This window comes from Phoenix dactylifera, chromosome 17 (genome assembly GCF_009389715.1).
Source record: "Phoenix dactylifera cultivar Barhee BC4 chromosome 17, palm_55x_up_171113_PBpolish2nd_filt_p, whole genome shotgun sequence".
Lineage (NCBI taxonomy): Eukaryota > Viridiplantae > Streptophyta > Magnoliopsida > Arecales > Arecaceae > Phoenix > Phoenix dactylifera.
The window spans coordinates 8,253,661-8,271,035 of NC_052408.1; the positions used below are offsets into that span (position 1 = coordinate 8,253,661).

At 36.7% G+C, this 17,375-nt stretch overlaps 1 long non-coding RNA gene across 7 annotated transcripts; it reads right to left on the reverse strand.

The window, feature by feature from the left end:
• Positions 1-640: 640 nt before the first annotated feature.
• Positions 641-17,293, reverse strand: LOC113463048. 7 transcript variants are annotated; one of them, XR_005506668.1, is made up of 6 exons: positions 17,008-17,293; positions 16,546-16,854; positions 11,455-11,456; positions 6,698-9,022; positions 989-3,641; positions 641-887 (listed from the first exon to the last, which is right to left on the reverse strand). It is a non-coding gene; the product is annotated as an uncharacterized LOC113463048 (long non-coding RNA). The 7 variants fall into 7 exon arrangements; XR_005506671.1 differs by having other exon boundaries at positions 641-1,116; positions 3,539-3,641; positions 17,008-17,282; XR_005506666.1 differs by having other exon boundaries at positions 641-3,641; positions 6,698-6,739; positions 7,403-9,022; positions 17,008-17,272.
• Between the last annotated feature and the right edge of the window lie 82 nt (positions 17,294-17,375).

The following is a 17,375-nucleotide window of genomic DNA, read 5'->3' on the forward strand; positions in this document are numbered from 1 at the left end:
TCCCGCCACGAATGTCTATCTACAAGGCAGAGCAACATATTTTAGTTTGCAGGTTAGTTCCTTCTGTCTTTTAGTTTTGCAGCCACAATTGGCAGACGCTGACCAGATACTGATATAAAAACGAAAGAAATCATTAAGCTCAGGCTTGCCTCATATTTCCAGTCCACAGATAACCACTGACAGAAAAAATGGTTAGCATTTCCAGGGTGAAGACACACAGTGGCGCAGAACCTCAACTTAAAAGAGTTTCCAGAAGACAGACCACTTCCCCAGTGAATCTCCCTGGATGTTTATTAAACCTACAGATTTGGAAAGCCATAACACCGACATTATCCCTCAAGAGTCAGGAAAAACTGAGAGTTGAGCAAGTTTTTCTGGGCATGAGGGGGGTGGAGCATTTTCTTCGCAACCATCCTAACGAAGAGCTTGCCAAGATTTGGTCTTGTCATACTGCAGGCAGCTTTGTAGATTCCGGAGCCACCGTTTCAGAATTATGGATAGATCTCTCTTTAAAACCTCAGAAAGCTGACTAAATAGGAAATATTTAACAATCACAAGGCCATATTTCAGCTTAAGAGGATACAACCCACAAAAATGTCCGCAAGGCTTGTGCATTTTACTCAACCACTACAAAGAAACACACTAGAAACTGCAGCTGGAATTCACTCTTCAATTGATTCAATGAGAACCCAAGATATTTTTATCCACTAAAAATGAAAAAATAATCATACAGTCAGTAGTAAACAGCTATTTATTAATGTAATTTCAATTCCAACCGCAAGAGTGAATAACATAGTAAAATGCGCTGTGATATGAATAGTCCCTCCTGCAGTGATGTGAATCCCTTCTTCAAACAAATGTTGCAAAGAAACGCAAATTTCTGATCTCTGAAAAGACCACCGCCAGAGTTATTCCAGGCTACTATGTCTGAAATTTTCTGTTATGTGAGTTTGAAAAATATTAGGGAACCAGTAACTACACCACCAACCTCCAAGTGATTGCAACATGATACACTGCATATTTGTGAAGACTAGCAGTTCTTTTTCTGAAGGATCATTCCGCCAAATTTCTCAACAAGTGTAATTATTTGGCTCAGAAAAAAGTCATGCCACATTTCTGCACAGTTTCCATCATATCATCACATGTACCAATAACATTAAGCTGGTTTAAAAAACTATGAACTTATCGAAGTCCCATAAAAATTTGGACATAAAACCATTTATGGTTATGGATAACTGTTGTGAAGATCAGGATCGAGTTTGTAATTGTAGAAGGGGGCAGATCAGATTGAACCATGATCAGGTAGTAGAACATAAGATTCTTTCTGAATTCTTTAGAAAACTTTTTAGATATAAAAGAAATGGTGAAAATTGAAGCATGAGTCAATTGTAAAGTAAAATGAATGGAGAATAAAAAGCGATACACTCAACTCGTCAATCAGAGACCCCCGCATATGTAGTATGTCCAATGAAATAAATATTTTGTTTGGTTATTCAAAAAAAATTATATACTATCTATCAATTTAATTAACCTTTTCGGTTAGAATTATTTTTTAAAGAAAATGTCAAGTTTTTAACATATGGCTGGTAAAAATACAAATATTTGCAACTCATTTTTAAAGCTGAGGTCCAATAATCAAACTTGCTAATTTTACTACTTGACAATTGCTGGTGATAATTAATTAAAAGCCACATAGCCACATAAATTATACAAAATAGACCTACGCATGATTTAATATGCATTAACATAATCAAACTGGATCTATGACCCAAAGGAATGAATAGTCCCATTACGTGGATCTACATCTTGTGATCCTACACTAATCTTGATCCCAGCGATGGGATCCAGAACATTTAGCACCATTTTAATCTGGATTGGAAGACACCAAGTCACAAATTCTAGATTTTAACAACGATGATATCAAGCTTATAGAAGCCAATGGTGTAGGCGACACGTACCGAAGCTTCAATGCAGAACTAGAATAAGATTCTACCTAAAATCCCAAGAGGTTGCTGCATAACACTAGAAATGGCTTCTTAATCAACCCTAAATCACTGTGGTGGAGAATGATCATGTACCGTGCCACTGTAACAACTAACAGAGAACACCAGCTTTGCATGGTTGTCTGATATACCCTGTTTACAAGTGAGATTTACTATAGAAACTCAAAAATAAAGACCTGAATTTGATTAACAAACTATCAGACCTGATGTTTCTAACTCCATATAAAGCATGCAATGAATACTGCCAGATGGTATGCTGTTGGTGGTCCACCGTTTTGCTAAAAAAAACTGCCAGATGTATGCTATTGTAATCCGCATCACTTATGAAAGGCATTATGTAGAAGATAACTATCTGTGCATTAGCTATTTTGTTCCCCAATTTAGAAGCAACTCATCATAGAAAAGGTACTTATGTAACTACAACTTTAGCAAATTACTAATCTCTATTATCATAACGCAAACTCTAGGGTGCGTGTCTCCAACCCCTAAGTTCAACTCCACCAAGGTTCGCAGACCCTGTACCGGTACCATCCTATTATAGTATTGTTATGCCTAGTACAGGGTCCGATTCGATGTACCAAATATCGGTACACCCCTTGTACGATACCGGTTTGGTACCGGTATGATATAACATGAACGCTACAACTGGTACCAACCAGTACGGCAAACCTTGGACTCCACTCTCCTAGACTCCTAAAATCCTTATTTTTACTTTTTTAAGAGAAAAGGGCCATGAGGCTATCTGTTTCCAATCTCTAGCACATGCATTGCACGTGCAAAATATTAGCACATTCAACAATAGATATATATTCAATTAAGCAGAGGAGCTTGCCCCTTAAACTATTTTAGTGATTTGCTCATTCATGTTTTAGCAGGATAGTTTATGAAATATGAAATATGGTCTCATTATAGTAATTAACCAAATTTTGAACTTAAGCACCTTAAAAATTCCTGCAGCTGGATTTTTACAGGCCTACTTGCAAGTAGTTTAGCACTTGCAACAATTTCTTCTCTTTTGTCCAAATTATGAACTGATGGTCAGGGAAAAAGAAAATCACCTCCCATAATCACCTTCCCACTATGCTATCCTAAAGTTTCACATTGTGGTTCATTAGTTTGATTCTGCAGGAGATACATAGACGTTGCATCTACCTTCTTCAAATGAAATTGATGTCGAGTTCCTCCATTCATCAGGCAAATACTGCTTTTGACACCTAAGCAATCACCTTAGCAAATGTTATATGTATTTTCAAATTTCTGAAGTAAATGCCTCTTTAGATGTGTTATAAGCACCAAACAATTATGTTAGGACCAAGTTCTGACAATGTTGAAGTGTTCTACAGAATCAGGGGCACAGCTGCCTTTATTAGCTTTCTTTAAAATCAGTTCAAAGGTTATGATTAGGCAAGTTAAATCAGAAGTTTGAATTAGGTTTCAGATTCTCTTCAATTTATGTAACATTCAGATCATTCCCCAAGAAAACAAAAACTAATGAAACTTCAATTTGCTTCCTAGTTCTCTTTTTAAGGATTTACCTATTCATTGATCATGGACTTGATTCAACATTTTCCCCTTTCTTTTTACTCAACCCTGATTTGCAAAGAATAGTTCTCTCCTTCGTGAATCTGGTTATCAAATCTAACATATTGAAATCATATCAGAACTGGAAGATCAATAATTTGAGAATCAGGTCATATTCTTCATTAGTGTGCTCACAGATTACAGATACAAAACATGACAAAAACTTCAACAACATGATGAGGAAAATGAGACTGTCAAGATCATGTTATGATGACTGAGGAGTGTTGTGATAGGACAGGAGAGAATTATACTTCTATAGTCTCTGTAGTCATAAGCTCAGTTTAAAGCTTAGGATCATTTTAAATTCACTAAGTTTAGTTTCCTCAGGTTCAAGTTGTCATAATCCATGTATGCAGGGGAAAGATCATCTCTAGAGATCAAGAATAAATGAATTTTCAATAAAATTTCAGTCTTCTCCCTCGCTCTTGTGTGGTGTTTTTCCCTTTTCAGACAGACTAGGTTCCCAAGTTCAAGAATTCAACTTATTCACTCTTCATTGCCTAGACTGAACTTTTTCCCCTTCTTCTCTGTGTAATTTTAAAAATCATTCATATTTCCCACCTAGGAATTTGACTCTCAGATCATTCAGAGTTTAAAAGAACTCCAGTATTACACCATTTATATTGAAGAGAATAATTTTAGTTATGCTCTATAAAATAAGGTAAGGTCTTTTTGCCCATCAAAGACAACGATAGCAAGTTTGATAGTTAGGAAACTAAATAAAAAATAAAAAAAAAAACATTAAAACCGAACATCTACATGATAGTAGCCATGCTTCATAATAATTCATAATCATGAAGTAGTGAATTACTTGCAAAATTGTGAATTCTGGCGCGCACCGACAAGGGAAATCGGAGAGGGAGGGGGAGAGGGAGAAGGAAGGGAGAGGGAGAGGGAGAGGAAGAGAGGAGAAAGAAAGAGGCCGAGAGGCAGGAGGGTTGAAAGCCCTCGTCAGCCCTCCTCCATGTGGGGTTCCCCTATTTTGAACGAAGTAAGATTTTTTTTTTATTTTCCGATTTAAACTGAAGTCGGCAATTATTTTCCGATTTAAACTTAAGTCGGCAATTGCCAACATCAGTTTAAATAGGGAAAATAAACAAAGGCCCCCTGTTTCATTCGAAATAGGGGAACCCCGCAAAGGAGGACCAATAAGGGCTTCCAACCCTCCACCTCTCGCCTCTCTCCCACCTCCCTCTCCTCCTTCCCCCCTCCCTCCATCCTCTCCTCTATCTCTCTTTTCCTATCTCACCTTCCCCCCCCTCCTCCCTCCTCACTGGATTTCTTCAAGAGGGTTGAACAGTGACGGTCCACCCTTGGTACGATTTGATACGCGGGGGGTACCGCATTTCATGACGTATATGTAATAGAAATTTAAAACTTGATTTAAACCTCTCAAAAATTCATTGCCTTTCAAATTATGATAGAAAAACATATCAAAAGAATTAAAGTTGAAAACTACTATGTTGCTTTCTGGAAAATGTAATTGTCTAATCCGCTTTCATATGTATAATGCAATGCTATTAGATCAAAAATTTGTGAACTGTTTGTGGATACGATAATCTGAGGGATATGGATCATATCGACAAATGAAACTGTCAAGTACAAGGTGTACGTCATACCAATAGGGTACTGAGATAGCACAAACCCCAACACAAGTGTTGGTACCGAGGCATGTACTATACCAATACTCAATACAAGATATGTTGATGGCTACAAGTACAGGGCCTAGACTCGATTGCAAACCACAGTTAATAGTTAGTATTATATCATATCTTGAACATGAATTACGAGTAGGACATGATCACATAAAAATAAGCAACTTAACAAAAAGATAATTAAGAAATGAAGTTTGATCAAATAGTATGACAAAGTTATCACCAAGAATTTATTTTGATGCAACTATGCAAGGTTAAATCTCATAGAAGCGGGATGTCATATTTTCTCCATGAAACAGGACATCTTGCTATTCTGCCCTCTCCCGACGGTCAAACATACCAGTCTCATCTCCCCCTTCTTTCTTTATTTATCCCCCTTTGTTTTTCTTTTCTCTTCTTCCTTCTTCTTTCCTTTCTTCTCCTTTTCATTTCTTCTTCTATCTTCCTTTCTTCCTTCTCCTTCTTCTTTATTTATTTTCTTCTTTAGTTTCTTTTCCTTCTTTCCTTTCTTCTTCCTTCTCTCCTTTCTTCCTTCTTTCCTTCCTTCCTTGTTTCTCTTCTTCTTCTTTCCTTTTCTTCTCTCCCTTCCTTTTTGCTTTCCCATTCTTCCTCTTTTCCCCTCCTTCCCTTCTTCTTTTTTTCCTTTCGTTCTTCTTTCCTTTATTTCTTTCCTTCTTCTTTTCCTGCATGGATAGGTTTTGGAATCTCACCCCTATCCTAGTCCTATTTTCTCACAGGAATCGGATGAGATGGCCTAGACGCCCCTCTTGCCAAGATTAAAAACATTGCAACTAAGCATGGTCTTTTTAGAATACTTGACCATTTAAATATATTGTTGCTAATATTTATCATACTAAGTTCAAATTTGAGCCTCCCGACTTCCTTAGCATGTTTGGTATAACATCTTTCACTCATTTACCTACATAATTGTTTCCCAGTTACTCTATAAAGCCTCATTCAAAGTAGTTTCAAATTAATATACACCAAATATTATCTGATGTGCAAGAAAACTTACACCCATAGTATGCCGTACCGGCCCGAACCGGACGATACGGAGCATACCGTACCATACCGGTTTGGTGCCAAAAAAATATTGTATCGTACTGTACCGATACTGTGCTAGTGTGGCACCGGTACGGAGTCCGGTATCGAGACGGCGAACCTTGCTTACACCTTTTCAAGTTCATGAAAGTATATGTAATAATTTTTTTATTCAAATTACGGTTATACAGCATGCTAAAGCAAGTTGCTAACAATATCCGTTAAGTGTAAGAAACACAGGACAACATATAGGATAATGTAAACACCTAAACAGGTGTTAAAATGAAAAACCTAAACAAAAGGCCTATGCCCACACTTAAATGAATTGCAACTTAAATAGAAAATTATTAGTAAACATGAGCAGCAAATATCATCTTCAACATAATCATTTAAAAAAGGATTGCCAAGACTTTGCACCTGATGCCATTTTAATCCACGACAAACAAGAGTTACCTGCACCTAAGGTTACATAATTCAACACACTAGTTAGTTTGAGAAAAACAAACACAACACTACAGCATCTAATGTTACAGAATATAAAGCATTTTAGTTGTTGAAATAAGTGATTACTTTTGTACTCAAACAAAAAGAATAGAAAAAGAAACAACAGATAACAAGTCATCATATACAATGGATAAAGTTGAGGGCACTAATTTGATTTGATGCTGAGAAAGTTAGGACCACATAAGTTAACCTTAACACCAATCATGTGCCTGGTAGATTTAAAAAAAAAAAGTTTCCAGCTGTGGGCCTTAGAAAGAATTACACTTAAGACCAAAAACATTCAGCCAGGCACTGCAACAAATGGTGCTCCTTCAAGAAATGTTTTTGGCTTTTTCTGTAGTGCTTCTGGACCTTAATTGAAATAAATGCAGTATAATACATAAAGTATCATTTGTTTATAAAAAAAATGATATGTGATGTATGTCCAGCAGAGGTGACACTCCTGCTTAGTTTTCTACCACAAGACAATAAAAGGTCAAAACGATAAAACATCACAAAATAACTTAGTAGCATAGTAGTGCTTATGGGGTCTGACCTTCTTTAATGCATATCTAGTTGCTTGCTTAACATGTGTCATTGCAAGTTGTTTCTGTTAGAAGGCATCATACAGAGCAGTACCTTTTTACCATGCATCTGTCAGGCAAGTAAGTGCATGAAATGCCGCCCTGCACAATTGCAAGCTGAAGGGGCTGCAAAACTGGGAAGTTAAGAAAGGGAGAGTGAAATATAATCAAAGGATTCTCTCAACTAAAACTCTAATACTCGGTAGGGTCATGAAAAATTCCCCTATATAATTGTTTCACTCATCCGGCCAGCTAATTTAGAAAGTATCAGAAGCCATGAATTGCTAGCATTAATTAAAAAGCCTGAAAAGAAAAATGATGAAGCATTAACTAACAATTGTTACAAAAAAATATACATATAATATGCATGTAACAGAATCATTGTTTTCAGGTTTCTACACATTTGATAGTCCTTACTATCCCTTGGTGAAGTCAAACAACTAAACAACTATGCTTCACTATCCGAGACAAATAAATTTATTTTCCAATAACACTCCATTACATTATCTATTTTTTCTTAAAAAACGCAAATTTATTGCTTTGTACTTTAAGAAACGTTCAAACTAGTAAACCTTACTCATTAAAGGTACATAATTCAGTAAAATTTGAAATCAGATTATCTTTGTTGCAAGAATCGGCAGGTGATTAAGAAATGACATATAAAACCATGGTCGACGGAACGTCCCGAACTGGACAGTTTGGATAGTATCGAGCCGTACTGGCGGTGGACCGATACGGTTCCGGTAACTGAAATGAAAAATTGTCGACGAAGGGGGAGAAGGAAAGAGAGGAAGAGAGAGCGGGAGAGGGAGGGAGAAGGAGAGGAAGGAAGAGACAGGGCCGCGGAGGCTAGCGAGCCATGCGGATGAGGCAAACTTCACTTAAAAATCGCAAGATTAAAAAGGAGCCCCTCCGAGGCCCTCGTTTCAAACAAAACAGGGGACCCGGAGGCGGAGACCCTTCTTCGCCTCCTCGCGCGGCTTGCTAGCCTCCGCCATCCTCCTCTCTCCCTCACTCTCTCTTCCTTCTCTCTCTCTTTTCCTCTCTCCCATTCACCCTCCTCCTCCTCCTCTACTATGTAGATACGGGCCCAGCATGGAATGATACGGGGGCGAACCAACCCGTGCCACTGAGCAATCAGTCCGGGCCCCGGTTTCGGCACAGCAGACCTTGTCTAAAACTATAACAAGAGGCTCTAAAAGTTCACTGCATTTACATGAAACCAAGGGGAAAAAACAGAATAGGACATCTATTTATGAATAACTCATGTAATGTTACAATTGTATATGCCTGCAAGATTTGAAAACAAGTTTCATTTATGACCACAAAAGGCAACCATCACTTGTAAGCACATGCCTTGATTGGAGCAAACAAATGGAGAACACCACCACCTCGCCTTTTTCGACTTCTGCATTTAACATCCATGGTGGTCGATGTGCTTCACCTTGTGCTTCACCATCTCTGCCTGGATTAGCAATAGCCCAGTACTATACATCTCTGACAGATAAATATTCTTTAGATGAGGTGGTTGCCACATTGGTAGCAACTAATCATACATGTCTTCCTCCCCGCTGAACTGATCCATGTCATCCACTCGTGCAAGTTTATTCTGTCTTTCAAAGTCATCATCCCTTGAAAACCTTCCCCGCTTTAAACTCATGATATCCACTTGATCCTGAAAAATGCCGCGATACATATTGAGGATATAAGGAAGATAATTCTAATATGAATCGTCAAAAACGAAAATATATATTCAGGCACAAGCATCTTACTTTACTTCTAATATCTTTTATTCCTAACATGCTCAGTGAATCAATGAACTAGAATTGCAGCAGCAATGGATAAGAAACAATATACTCAACTGAAAAAGATAAAAAAGAAAAGACTTCAAAACTAGCAGCAACCAGCTTCTATTAAAAAAAACCATCTCTAGGGACATAATTGAGAATTCAAATATCCTTAATAAAGTGCATGCGGCAAAACTACAAAAATTAACTAATGCTTTTCCTTATTTTGCATTAACGCTACCACATGGACAAACATTTAACAGTGTAAAGGGGCTTGTACATGAAACCAGATGGAAATACACGTAACTACATCTATGACCACCTCCCTTATTGATATCATCACAATCTGTAAATACCACTCTTAACATGATCATTCAGTATATTGATCAATAGGAGTTTTATATTGAAAAGAATTTTGAAAGCCTCCTTCCCCCCTTTCCACCACCACCACTGCACGCACACACACGCACGCAAATACAAACAAATACACCAGGCAACATGGCAAGCAGCTGCAAAAGTACATGCCATGATAACCACTTGTTTGGATTGTGAGGTATGACAGATTATATAGGATGCTGATTATATCAACTAAAATGTCAGACGTGTTGCCAAAATAAAGCCAGAGCAATGCACGATCCCAGAAAATCACTAAATTCGATATGAATCACTTTGGCTATTACGTGTAGAACTGGACAAAGTCCAAAAGCAAGATATGCCACATCCGAAAACCAAATCACGCTCCAAACCTTCAGAGGCTATAACTTGGTCATATGCCCAATTGAGAAGATTTTTTTTTTTTCAAATCAGTTTAACTTTTCGAGATCTACAACATAGTGCCAACCCCTAGGAGATTAAAGCAGGCCGAAATCCCATTCTTTGGGCCCCAAAACGTGTCGATCAAACCGAAACTCTCCTTTTTGAGAAAGACTTTGACTAGCATATCTCTCAATCTAGGAAAAATTCAATGGAGTGATAGAAGGCAAAGTCGATGTAAGAGTCAGATCTACTTTATGTAGGATTTTGATTTTTTTTGTGTTTATTTTCACTAGTCGTTTACTTTTGGAAATCTAGTCCTATTCAAACTAGAAGAGAAATCCAACCCCAATTGTACAATAGCGAATTAACTATTATTATAAATAAAGACTATGTACCTCAATTTTTGAATCATCAATCGTCAATGAAAGAAAAGAGGATCTAAACCCTACTTTCACCAATTTTTCTATCTTTTTCTGAATTTTTTTTGAGAGATTTGAGTTGAGTGAGTTAAGAGAATTCTTCCTTCTCAATCTTATCAGTGCATCACGAGGTCCTTGATGAATCAAATATAGACAACTAAAATCAAACAATTTGAGTTCAGTTATGATCTACAACAACATACTCCCACCTCAACTTTTGGGATTGGAGGATAAAGGTAGAAAGTGGTATGAATCAGACATTTCATTTTGCTTTTATTTCTTTTTATCTGTTAAATTTATATTTTCAATCCAGCTATAAAGCAGACACCATGTCATGAGGGCATGTGAAACACAACACTCAGATTTCTTAAAAATAACTCAATAATATTAGGAAAGGCCATGATAAACTAAGGTCTAGCATCACCACCTCTCCTCCGCAAAAGTTGCACATGCTGTTTGTGCTACATGAACCTTTATAAATATACTCTGCTTAATAGATGTGCCTTGTGTCAAAGAAACCTTGCTGAATCTATCTATTGATAATGCTTTATAAGACATCAAAAATGTGAGTTTCAATATCAATTCATGTAATTTAAAAAACAAAATATGATTTCAAAAAAATCTAATCCCAACTTCATTGGTTGATGAGATCAGGGTTATCGATCAAATATTGCTTCCCACGAGTCAGCCATATGCAATATGGAAATAAAATCCCAAATATCTCCTTGTTTGATAGGATCTAGTAACCCACCAAAATTTCGTCACTCTTCGCCCACTCATGTGCATCGCATATACCATGCATATCACAACTATTCATCAAAAATACTCTTTCAACTTGAACCAATTACACACGTTGCATCTAACATTATTCCCTCCCTAAATCAGCCATGCCATTGCACAAGCTAAATCCAACATCGTTAAAAAAAACAAGAAAAAAAAATCTATGGTTTGCGTAATCATAGCTATCCATCAAATGCCCTAAATTACAACCACTTGTCACTTTTCCTCTTGAATTCATGTGGTAAATAGTAGTTCAAGTTAACTGCATCTAAACCACAGTCCACAGATGTAACAACATAAATATATAACCTATAAGTTAAATTTTAATAGATAGCCAGAAAAATTTCTTGCAGCATGTTTCAAACTTCTGCGGAACTTCATAGAGAACATGAACGAATAAATGAATAGAGAACTTATGTAATGTCATATAACAGAAAATATATTTTATAGTAATTGTCTTCTCTCACTTTCCAAGTCCAGAAACTCTCTCAATTTCTTATTTTTATTCCTCTTCAGTCTTCTCATAATATATGAGACCCTCTCTCGAGTCCCGCCCTCTTCCTCTCTTTTCCCTCTCCCTCTTCTCATCCCTGTTTCCCTTATCCATCACTATATTTCCATCACAACAACCCATTACTTGTACTGATGAAGCAACATAGCAGCAGTAGCAAAAATGCAAAATTATCATGTCACCTGAAGTCCTCAGATCATGAACAATCTCAACAGCTTACTGCAAATTCTTGTATATCTTAACATTCAAGCCTCAAATAAAGATTCTCATAAGCCGCCTCTAAATTCTCCATCTCTCTCTCTCACCAGCATATAAGCATTTCTCATGTCCAATAATGCTAACAACTGGCACATATGGACACAAAAAGATGAGCAACAATATGAATGAAAATTCTAAAGATCAAAAAAACCTAAAGAATACCTATTTTCTAGTCAACGATAATTTGGATTGTTTCATATTGATAAGCAGATATCTGTTGATCATCTAAGAACCACATGTTTTGATAATCTGAACAAATATAGTTTATCAATCAAATTATATAATCAGGTTAACAATGATGAATAAATTTGATACACTCTATCATTAACTTCCAACCGGCAACTCTGTGCACTTAATACGAAAACCCCAGCAGTAGAATCCTTTAAAGCCTAAAGCTACATACATAAACTATTAATATTAACAAAAACTAATAGCTAATAATAAACAAGTTTAGCACATCTTCTCCATAATTTCTTTTAGCAAGTTAGCAACATAATAAATTTTGTATGTAAGCAACACTACTTTCATTCCTTTTTTTATAGAATGAACACGATTCTTAAGTAAATTCCAATGTCAAAAAAAGAGGATAAAACTCAGATATTATTTCTTTCCCTCCACAGAATAGCAAAGATGTAGTGACAGGTTGCAGTATGAGAACAACCAGGATGCCACATAACACTTCGGCAGGTGGGTGCTCACATGAGATCATATATGACTGCACCAAAAACTATATTAAAAAAAAAAAAAGATAAAATGCCGGCACATAACAGTAACTAAAATGTTAGAAAAAGAACAATAGAAAAAGATAACTAGAAAAAAAAATTTTTTCTGACAACAAATGGAAATTAAATTTGAGCCAGCATTAGCCATGTCTTTAACTACAGTCCTTCGAGATACTTTTCCCCCTATTCTTTCACTTATTTTTGATCCCTCAGTTGCATGCATTTTCTCTCTTGCCTTTTAACGGAACTTCATGAAACCATAGCTCCCTGCCCTTATTTTCCTATTTCATTATATCCTTTAAAAATTAATGTATATCTATATTATCTCTTTCTCACCATAAATCAATGTGCTAATTCTATTCTAAAACCAAATTTGTATTATTTCCAAAGAACAGTCATTTATTTCCATATTGTCTATTCCAGAAAACTGGTTCAGTCAACAGCGAGCCCCAAAAGACAACCACACTACCACAGCTTTTCTGCTTTACAACAGTAGGAGACAGCAAGCCAGTCCAGTTAGGAATCAAAGAATCTAGAAGGATGATGTTCGTAAAAAATGCATCTGACAGGAGTTTGGAGAGAGAGAGATAGAGAGAGAGAGCTTATGTTGGCTACTAAAGAAAATTAAATAGGGGGGATGGTTATCACTAAAGAGCGTCCTCTTTAATACCATCACTGTAAGTCAAAGGACTCCATAATGAGAGCTTAACAACATGATAGAAGAGAAAAGAAATAAAATGGAGAAAAGGTTTAGAGTCCCAGCAGGAACCTATATAGGCAAATTGGCAAATGGAATTGGGTGGTCATCCTAAAGTCTTGCAAACATTTATGAAATCAATCCAAGCAAAACAAAGAGCAAAGCTCCAAAGTTTTATCTAGCATTAATTCAACTTACTAGTATTATTACTTTTTGAGAAGAAAGCCAAATATTTTAAGTGGACTAGAAGTTTCAGAGCAAGAAACTATGATCCCTCTAATCAGGTTGGTAAAGAAATGAGCAATAAAGAGGTGGATAGACTGATGGTAAACAAGTGAACGGATATTGTGAATTTTTTTCTTCAATGATTATTTACAAAAAAGTTGGTACCCATATTTCTTGGTGAGAGGCCTCAAATTTTGAACTTTAGGGGTAGCAAATAACCAGCATATTCTCCTAAAAGATTATCTAGGAAGAGCAAGGTTTTCATTTGAAAGTGAGAAGCATGACAAGATCAAGTTTAATATTGTGTAAATAAAGTTTTTAGGTGGAAAGAAGAAGGGATGCTAAGTGATATGTGTAACAAGACTTCACATCCATGTTGAACCCACACCGAGCCAATTCCCCCTGCCTCCCTTCCTCTAGGCAAGGTATTCATTTGAAGTGACGAGCATGATGAAATCAAATTTAACATTTTAATCATAAAATTTCAATAGAGAAAGAAGAGGGACACTAAGTAGTATGAGTTATCTAGTAAATTCCATGTGGATACAGTTCACATGCATGTTTACACCCACACCGAGCCAACCCCTTCCTTCCCTTCCTTTCTCACACAAAACTAAGATATGTATATGAAAGTATAACATGTCCATATCTATATTTGTATAACAGACAAATATTATTATATCTAAAATGGAGTAATATGCCAATATTGATGGACAACGGTAGTAATAGGCTCGGGGTATCATTAAAGTTCATTGCTTAAAATACAGAGCCCTCCATTTGTCATGTGAACACCAATATTAATATACTCGGCCGTCATTAAAGTTCAATGCTTAATATGCAGGCAAAAAATGGCTGCTAAAATCTTTTATAATAATAATTTGTTACATTATTATATTGCATTCTAAGAATAGGTGGAAACAAGAACAAACCGTACCATGCGCATGTGCGGGGCTGATATATCAATGACACTAGCAATTATATTAATTACTGGGAGTTTTTCACACAAAGGCTCATCTTGAGCAGAGTTCTCCATTTGCCATGTGGATGCTAGTATTAATGATAGAAGCTTCTACTCAACCATCATGGAAATTCATTGCTTAATTTACAACAAAAAAAATTGACTATTGAAGCCTTCTACTTATTATAGTTTGTTACACTATTACATTATATTTAAAGACTAGTTGGCAAAAGGAAAAAAAAAAGGGTAACTCGTGCATCGCGTGGTTATATGCTAATGTGCAAATAATACCTCAAGCACCCAAATATGCTTGCTTTAACAGCACAAACAAGCACACAAAGTGCCACATATTTCGTCATTTGTTTATGTGCATATTGCGTTTGATTCTAGGTACGCAATGTTGGATGTATGCATGCACAAGATGCACATATCATGAGTGATGATGGATCACGTGGATGCATGTATCATGTGTTGATGCACATGTCTTCATCCAATACATGTTTCCTTCCGTCATTGCGTAATTTATGTGCTTCCTATATAATACTTTCCAAAAACCACAATGCACGTATCTTCACCTCGTCCATGTATCCATCTGTTGTCCGTATTGCATGTGCCCCCTATGTTTAAATGATCACCATCATCACCATGATCTAAGTTTTTCCCATCAAATATGGGTTGCCCATAGTCTATAGAGCACATATCTAGGTTGAAAGGGCTTCCATGGTAGGATTAAATAAATTTTTACAACCAGCTATGAACCTAATATAAATCCTCTAAAATTGGCCACCACATTCTTATCTAGGCCAAAAGTTAAGCAAGAAATGGGCCTTGCACGAAATCTACGGACCAATTGGCAGGTAGGAAAAAGATCTAACCTGGTGGCAACTGCACTGTTACCTAGATACTTGCATGGGGTGTCATATTGTCTAAGTGTCCTCAAGTGTCAAATGTGGCAGCCTCCAAAAACCTAGCATAGGGGACACATGCATATATACATGCAAATGAATAGAATAAATATGTGTGGACGCATATGTTGTGTTTTTTGATTGCATATTTGAAGAAAGAGAAACTTAGAATATAGATTCTATATAACAAATAAATTCAATAGAATATCCAGGAGCTTGCAAGTTGTTAATTTATTCACTAGGTTTAGACTAAATTACTTAAACCTTATGTTGAGATACTTAAATTGATAACCAACTGTGATGCATTTATGATTAAACATCATGGCATTACCACTTAAAGTATTCAAATAACTGGGATAAGTTTTTAAGAAAATATAACAAAACTTAACTAAAGTGTCCATATACTCGTCAAATTTATATTAACATATGGACACTTCACTTGAAGTGCCATAAAACCTTCAGGATACATCACTTAAAATGCCAATACTTAAAACTAAGAGTTCCCTGCATGACCTTCCAAAAACAAGTATCAAGTATCAAACACTTTTTGTGACATCAGCAAGATACTTCAAAATAGTGTCCAGCCATGCCATGTCCAAGTGTCCAAAAAGTATAGGCACCTACAGACAGCTTAAAAAGAGTTTAAGCTCATGCTACCAACAAGAAAACCATTGGAAGTTCCTAAGATAGAGTAGATGAGGGAAGAAGATAACCTCTGATGTAGGGACCAATTTCATCTCAGAGGCACAAATAAACCAAGAGACAAGCAAAAAGCGGTCCCAACAAATCATAAACAAATACATTAAGACTTAAGAGTTATATTTAAGTACTGATGTGCAGCATTCAGATGCTCATATGTGTCACGTCTTAACCAAGGTTGCCAGTCTATCACCTTCCAAGTTAACAAATAAGTCTGCAACTATAACATGTCAAAATGATATACTATCTGGGGCAAACAGCATAATAAACATAAAATGCAAGTGCCAAGAACCAACATTAACTATAGCTAGAAACCAAACAACGGTTCATATTTCTTCCCTAGAGAGAGTGCCAAAAAGATAATTCACATGAAGTTTTTGACACTTCATTCTGCAGTAATAACTACCAAGTAGATGCAAATGTAACAGATTCGCTCCAGATTCTGAAATGTATCTGGAATTTGAAAGGTGAAACACTATACTTTTTCACAGATGTTTCTCCAGATTCCTTCAATTCTCCAACAGCAAACAGCTGACCTCCCCCTCACAGTGACCCTTGCAGGCCACCAGGAAAATGCTCGATCTCATCTCCAAACCTTCCCTCTTTTGCCCTCTTCTTCTGTAAAACAAGCTTTGTGGGTAGAGCTGCAAAACAAGAATTATTATGAATCAAGACCACCACATCAACCCCCACTAAGATAATGAAGAAAACTAATATTACCAAATTCGTGCAGATTCGTCGTCAAAATTAACGAGGTATGTTGTGGGGTCATCAGCATCATCACCTCTACCTATAAACCCAAAAAAGGAGTTTCATGTACAGCATGACATATATTTTTCCAATTGTTCTTCTATATATGGAAAAACAAATGTAAACTCAAAAGCAATTCTTGTATATTGCATAGGAAAAATAAGGAATATACGATAGCATATAAGAAACTCACATCCCAATGATACTCTCTAACCCAGGAGTATGATATATCTTCATTTTCATCATACATATCCTTGGATAAGCTGCCCCAAAAAAAACATCAGAAACACTGTCACTATGCAAATGTACAGCATAAAGATGATAAGAAGAGGTGCCGAATTTCAAAATTTTCAACAATATAAAGTTCTGCGGGCAAGGTTCGCCGCACCGGTACCGAACCCCCGTACCGGTGCTGCACTAGTATGGCGTACCGAGTGTCGGTACGTACGGTATGCGGTACGCCAGGCGTACCGAGTGTCGGTACGGTACGGTATGCGGTACGCCAGGCGTACCGACATTGGTGTACCGATACGTACCCATCGGTACGGGTACGGTACGCTC